The following is a 7,587-nucleotide window of genomic DNA, read 5'->3' on the forward strand; positions in this document are numbered from 1 at the left end:
AGGAGGGATAAGTGAGTCTGGGGTGCAGAGAGCGACAAGGCCAGCCAGACAAGAGGGAAGCAGGATGGACAGTATGTAGATGAGATAAACAGCCTCAGGGCAGCACGTAGACTAATAGAAATGGGTTAATTTCAATTAAAAAGCTGAGTAGAAACAAGCCTAAAGCTAAGGCCATAATTAATAGTAAGATTATGTCATGATTTGGGCGCTGGCAGTCCCAAGAAAGCCTGCTGCTCCAAGTCCATAACTTCACATGTATATATTGGTTGATTAGAGACCAAATACCACTGCCTAGCCTTGGGGCCTTCCCAGTTGGATGTACTTTTCCTTTGTGGTCCTATGGTCCTATTTCTGGCTCTGGCTTCTTAATGCCCAACAGTAATATTATTAAAATCCTTTTCTAGGATATGAGACACACACTTCCTCCCAAATTGCCATCCAAAGCCTCATCACCCTCTGCAGTAATCCAAGTGCTTGTGGTGCACCCTGCCTCCACCATGGTTTTAGTTTTAGTACATGATGTAGCTCTTTTGTGCAAGAGGCATAGTGGGGAAGAAGGGAAGGTTAGGACGCGAACTGCCTGCTATGGGCACATCAACTTTTCTGTCCCGGTTTGACCTGGGTACAGGGATAGTGCCCACTTCTTGAGGTTGCCTGGACTAACCAGGTTCCACGTGTGTACTATAGGACGGATCCTTCTAGATCACTGGAGACAGCGGGTCAACCATTATTTACTAACATCTGTTTCATGTGTTATATTTTATCTCTCAAGATTCTAAGTCTCTGGGGACAGAAAAATGGTTTGTAACTCTCTGTTCCTTCCTTGTGCACATGTGTATCCCCAGCACCCTGGGCATGCAGTCCATGGCAGAAGTGGACTGACTCAGAAGCCCCATGCTTATCATTTTGTCTTCCCTCTTTAGGTCTGGGAGTGCCCCAGGATGGAACCGACGATGAGGATGAGGAATGGCCCACCCTGGAAAAGGCAACCAAAATGACTGGAGTGGACCACCAAGCAGAGGTGGTTGTGGACCCTGAAGATGAACGGGCCATTGAAATATTCATGAATAAGAACCCTCCTACGAGGTAGGACTTAAGAGTTGGGACAGTAGATCCTGGTAGAAAGTTCCCACAAGCTAGTTCCCTGGCCAGCTTTTGGTCTGAGCATTGCCAGCTATAGAATACCATCTTGGCCAAACCTTCTAAGTGAGCCTGACCCAGACTCCAGATAGCTCCTCTTTTGTCCATCTGATGGAGAACTTCCTGGATTACCCAGTTTTCTCTTGGCATGTTACTCTCAGACCTTAGGCTCCCTTTAATCCAGGGCTTTTGGTCTCAGCCCTGGCATTTGGGCTGGGTGGAAGATAGAACCTAAGGATCTTCTGCAGCTGTTGCTGGCATCTCCCCTCTAGATACCAGGAGTGATAATGAAAAATTATCCCAGGCATTGCCAAATATCACCACAGGAGTAACACTGCCTCCAGAGAGAACAAGAATTTCATCCCCATCTAGTTTGAATGCTGCTTCTGAAACATGCAGGTATTTCAGCTGCCTGTGGTCAAATTCTTGGGCAGATGTATGGTGGGGGGGTGGGGAAATAAGTTTAGGGCAAAGGGCCCTCATCCAGTTTATTCTGACTCTACATAATGAACGGGTAGCCGTTCTCAGTTCTTCCGAGTGTGGTACAGTCTGTCTCTTATCACGAATGTGAAGTGATGAGGGGACTATGGCTTGAGTGTGTAGAATGTTGAGAAGAGCCCTCCCAGATGGATTCTGACAGCTCTACTAGAGTTCACAAAGTGTGGATCTGGTTCATGTTCCTATCCCCAGAGGGCTCCCGGGCCCACCTCATATCTGCTCTTTCATGATTCCGACAAACTTAGCAGATTGGATTTCTTTGATCCGATGTGAGTGACAAGAGAGTAGAAAGGGGGCTCTGAGTTTCTGGGCTCTTGGTACTGGCATCTTCAGAACCAGGGCAAGGTCTTTGGGAACACAGCCAGCAGAACATGTAAACTATGGCCCATGGGAGGGACTGTGAAACACTGTCAGACGGTATAACCTGGGGCACATGGAAGAGACTGTGAAGCACCCAAACTAGAGGTTGAAATTTCACCCTGTCCCCAATAATGCCTTAAAACTTTATTTGGATTGCTTACCTCTGAGTTTCAGGCCTCTGTCTGTGTCTGGGAATAAAAGCACCACCCATCAGACACAGCGGTGGCACACGCCTCAATCCCAGCACTCTGAAGGCAGAGGCAGCTGCATCTCTTGAGTTCAAGGCCAGCCTGGTCTACAGAGCTAATTCCAGGACAACCAGGGCTAGCCAGAGAAACCCTGTGTTGAAAAAAAAAAAGCGGGCAGCCTTCTGCCAACATCCTACTGCAGACCATAGGACACAGATCTGGAAGTCTGAACAATGTTGCCTGGAGGCTAGAACCCAGGGCCTCATCTGAGCTAATCACTGAGTGACACCTCCAACTGAGGGGCAACTTTTAAGTATGTGTCGGTGACCTTAAAGATGCCATGAGCAGCCTATATCCTGCTACGATGGTAACATGTTAAAATTTTCTTTCTTCGTTTTACTTCATGTATATGGGTATTTTTCCTGTATGTATGTTATGTGCATTCTTAGTGCCCATGAAAGTCCAAAGAATATGAGAACAGGAGTCACATCCACTGTGCAGATAATGGGAAGTGAACTCAGGTCCTATGCAAGAGCAGTAAGTGCTCTTAACCACTGAGCTGTCTCTCTAGCCTCAGGCTATGGTAATTTTGAATCCTCATTTGATGGCTTCTGTTTAAAGAGGCTGAAAAGGGCGAAGCTGCAAAATGGCCAGGCAGGTGAAGTGCTTCCTGCACAAGCCTGATGACCTGAGTTCAATCCCCAGAGCTCACTTCAAGGTGGTAGGAAAACTCAGCTCCATAGAGTGGTCTTCTGACTTCCACATGAGCACACAGCAATACTAATAAAGTTTAAGGGGCTGGAGATATGTAGTTAAGAGCACGGTTTGCTCTTCCAGAGGTCCTGAGTTCAATTCCTAGCAACCACATGGTCGCTCACAACCATCTGTAATTAGATCTGGGGCCCTCTTCTGGCCTGCGGACATACGTGCAGGCAGAATACTATACATAATAAATAAATTTAAAAGAAAAAAAATCAAGTTTGAGGAGCTTATAGCGGCATTTATGCTAAAACTGGAACAATATCACAGACTAGAGTGACCCCTGTGCAAGGGTGACATGCTAGTTTGTGCAGCATTCCTGATTTGTTTGGGGACTGTTTTGTGGCTCCTTTTTTCCTCTGAGACAGTGTCTTACTACGGAGTCCTGGCTGACCTGGAATTCCCTATGAAGACCACCACACTGGCCTTAACCTCACAGAGATCTGCCCAAGTGTTGGCCTTAAAGGCTGGTGCCACTATGGCTGTCTGTCTGTCTGTCTGTCTGTCTGTCTGTCTGTCTGTCTGTCTGTCTGTCAATCCTTCCATCCTTTCACGAACAGAGAGGGGACTTTAGAGCTTCCTGGAGAGTGACCCTAGTTCTTCACCGTTGTCCCCTCTGTCTCCATAGGCGCACTCTGGCTGACATCATCATGGAGAAGCTGACTAAGAAGTAGACAGAGGTGGAGATGGTCATGTCAGAGGTGTCTGGCTTCCTATGTCTCAGTTGGACCCCCGGGTCCTGGAGGTCTACAGAGGAGTCCGGGAGGTAAGGACTGTGAGGGCATGTGTGGTGGGGTATCCTAACAGGAAGCCTCTCACACATGGCACCCGACGAGTGAGCCATGGTGGCCAGGACAGAAAAGGACTGAGGCAGAACCAGTGGGCTCAGGGTCTAGTCACTAAATTCTGGTCACCTGAGAAATGAGCCTTTTTGGGTTGCTCTGAAGATAAGTGAGGCCGCGCATGAAAACGCAGGGACGGGGCCAGGACCTCAACCGTGGGTGCTGATGGCTCTGCCTCCTCCATCTCCAGGTGTTATCCAAGGGCCGAAGTGGGAAACTGCCCAAGGCTTTTAAGATCATCCCTGCACTGTCCAACTGGGAACAAATCCTCTATGTCACTGAGCCTGAGGCCTGGACTGCGGCTGCTATGTATCAAGCCACCAGGTAGTGTAGATGGTCTAGGGTGGCTGATCTGTGGTGCAGGGTGTGGTGTGTAGACTCTGCCTCCCTCAGCCATGTCATTGGCCAGCCCATGGCTCTCTCCCTTGGACTTGTTCCTACTACTCCCTTAACTTCTCCTCCTGTGTTTTCAGGAAAAAGTCCTGTGGTAGACTTCCATGGGAAGGGCCTACATAGCTTCCAGGATACAGCCCTGGTGTGAGAGAGTAGCTTGAGAATTCTGAGAATTCTCCGGTGACCTCAGGTCCCTCAGGGTGGAGAAAGGAGAGTAGCCAGCCAAAAACTAGACTGGGAAAGAAGCTCGAGGTGCCTTGCTTAAATAATGCACAAAAGGCTATGGGTCTAAGCAACAGCACTGTCTGAAATACACTAGGGGCCAGGCAATGGTGGTGCACACTTTGAATCCCAGTACTCAGGAGGCAGAGGCAGGTGGATCTCTGTGAGTTCTAGGCCAGCCTGTTCTGCACAGTGAGTTCCTGTAGAGTCAGGACTACACACAGAGAAACCCTGTCTCGAAAAACCAACAAAAGAAAAATGCTTGGTCTGGAGAGGTGGCTCAGTGGTTAAGAGCGCTTGTTCTTCTAGAAGACCTGGGTTCAATTCCCAGCACCCACATGGAGGCTTTCAATCATCTCTAGCTCCAGGAAATCCGATGGGTACCAGGCACATATATGGTGCACAGACCTACTTGCAGACAAAGTAGCTCCTCTTTAAGCTCACCTGGATGTGGTGTGCATACTGTTATTCTTTTGCTTAAATTAGAAATGAAGAAGAGGCACAAGATGAGACATGAGACTAAGACGTATTACCCAGGTTATTATAAGCCCGGCAGAGTAGAGACTAAGAAAGAAGAGGAACAGGGTTAATGGCTGACCGCCATGGCCGGTTGCCATAGAGAGGCAGAGAGAGCATAAGAGAAGAGAAGAGAGTGTAAGTGGGCAGCGTCTGTCTTTTAAAGGGTTCCTCTATACCATGAGTGCAGACTTAGTTCCCATGGAACCCTGGGCTGACCAGGGTACTGCCTGAGTGGATTCTGCCAGGTGACAGAGGCAGGCCAGCCTGATGCCTGAACCTTTCACATACCACTTCACATACCCCTCTCTGAAGTGATGTCCCCATATCTACTCTAAAACCTCTCTCATGCATTGTGATAACTTAAAAGGCCAGGGCCAGACTCTTGTGACTTGCAAACTCCCACCTTGCTTGGATTTTTACCTCTAATCTGAAAGAACAGATGGCTCAGCGCTTCTACAACCTTGTCCTGCATCCCCGAGTATGGGATGACATCGCAGAGTACAAACAACTCAACTTTCACCTCTACATGGCACTCAAGAAAGCCCTGTTCAAACCTGGAGCCTGGTTTAAAGGTAAAAACCCAGAAGTAAGAGAGAAAGGAAGGGTCAGTAATCTGCTTGGCAACTGGCTATCTCCACTGTTGGTCCTTAGATGTTGGGCTTGCTGGGTACTAAAAGTCCCTGCATATGACTCTGCCTAGGAATCCTGAACCCATTGTGCGAGTCTGGCACATGTACCCTCCGAGAAGCCATCATCGTGGGCAGCATCATCACTAAGTGCTCCATCCCTGTGTTGCACTCCAGGTAGTGTTGGTGAGGTCGGTGGAGAGTCATGTAGTAGAGAGGCCAGAACTTTGGCAGGAGGGCAAGAAGGGAGAATGAGCTATGATTACCTAGAGTCTGTGGCTATTTCAACCAGCAGGTATATGATTTGCTCCAGTAGAATAGAAGCCTTCGAGGGCAGGATCCAAAGACCTGGCACACAGTAGGTGTTCAGTAAATAGTTGTTGAATGACGGCATGAATGAATGGATACCTAGAAAAAGGTGTGATAAATGATGGAGTGGTGAGACATTTAGACACACCCTATCGAGTTGAATGCAGGGATTGTTTGCTATCCCGGCCAGAGGCAGAAGTGTGAGATGGATGTAGACAGGCGGTAAAGAGAATCAATCCCAGGAGTGTACTAATGAGGAGATGCGGGGACACCTTGGGATGCTCTAGGTTAGGGTGAGTCTGGGGAGACACTTTGTCCAGAATCTCTCCACTAGTCCTTAACTCCAGCTTCCCTCCTAGTGCGGCCATGCTGAAGATTGCCGAGATGGAATACAGTGGCGCTAACAGCATTTTCCTGCGCCTGCTGTTAGATAAGAAGTATGCATCGCCATACCGGGTGCTAGACGCCCTGGTCTTCGATTTTCTGGGCTTCCGGATGGAGAAGCGCCAGCTGCCTGTGCTCTGGCACCAGTGCCTCCTGACATTGGCACAATGCTACAAGGCCGACTTGGCCACGGACCAGAAGGAGGCCCTCCTGGAACTGCTTTGACTGCAGCCCCACCCACAGTTGTCTCCTGAAATCAGACGTGAGCTCCAGAGTGCAGTCCCCAGAGATATAGAAGATGTTCCTGTCACCATGGAATGACATCACTCACCTATCTTGGTCCAGGGAGGATAGGAGGACACCAGGAGCCCAGTTGGTGACCAACGATCTAGTTAAAGACCTAGGTTAAGGCACTGTAGGCTTACGACGGCATCTGTGTGTGGCTCCAGTCCTGGGCAGGAGGATTGATCTGGTTGGCTTTCTCTGCCATTCTAGGCTTTGGTCCTTGTTCACTTCTGGAAGCTAACTGGAGTTACCTGATGTCAGCACTCCCTCAACCCAGCCGGTACTTGGTATGAGGGCTGCTCTCTCCAGTTACTGTGTCAGTTCACTGGGGTGTGGATAAAACAGAGTCAGTTATTTATTGAAGCTCTGTGTTTTGGTCCAGTCCCTGGAGGTTCCTGCCTCCCCTGTGGCTAGAGGTGAGAGTCGTTCATGGTTCTGTCACCTACCCTGTTCCTCACAACTGTCTAGACTCCCCTTCCTCTCCACAAAGAGGAAGCATGCGCACACCCACTCCCTACCAATGACATGCTCATGGGCTAGTTTGGGAACACCAATTCTACTGGTGTTCTGCTGGAAAGGTCGTAGTCACCATATTGCTCTCAGTGGAGACTGCTGCAGGAGCAGGCCCTCTCTCTGGGAGGAGACCAGCAAACTCAGAAGTCCAGTAGGTTTCTTCCTTGATTTCTGAACAAGAGTTTTAGACTGGTTAACAAACCAGGGTCAAGTGCCTATTTGTATAGCTGATGAACAAAGAACAATATTTTTCTAATGGCTTAAAATGTGTATGAAATTTTAGTTGCAGCCAGGCATGGATCTCTAAGTTTGAGACCAACCAGGACTAACTATACAGACTATACAGGACTAACTAACCCTATCTCGGGGTAGGGGGCACATCCATGTCCCAGCCATGTGCATCACAGCTGACAACTCCCAAGTCATTCTGCTACATCACTTTTGCTTTTAAAAAGGTAGCCTGTTACAATCCAGTTCATGTATCTGCAAACAGTTTCAATCTGTTGAGGCATTCGCATTTGCTTACACTTTTAGTTCATCTTGGAAATA

The 7,587-nt window shown here is 48.6% G+C and overlaps 1 pseudogene; it reads left to right on the forward strand.

Annotated features, from left to right (window-relative positions):
* Positions 1 to 925: 925 nt before the first annotated feature.
* On the forward strand, positions 926 to 6,888 carry LOC113832537 (annotated as a pseudogene).
* Positions 6,889 to 7,587: the final 699 nt, after the last annotated feature.

This window comes from Cricetulus griseus, assembly GCF_003668045.3.
Source record: "Cricetulus griseus strain 17A/GY chromosome 1 unlocalized genomic scaffold, alternate assembly CriGri-PICRH-1.0 chr1_0, whole genome shotgun sequence".
Taxonomy (NCBI): domain Eukaryota; kingdom Metazoa; phylum Chordata; class Mammalia; order Rodentia; family Cricetidae; genus Cricetulus; species Cricetulus griseus.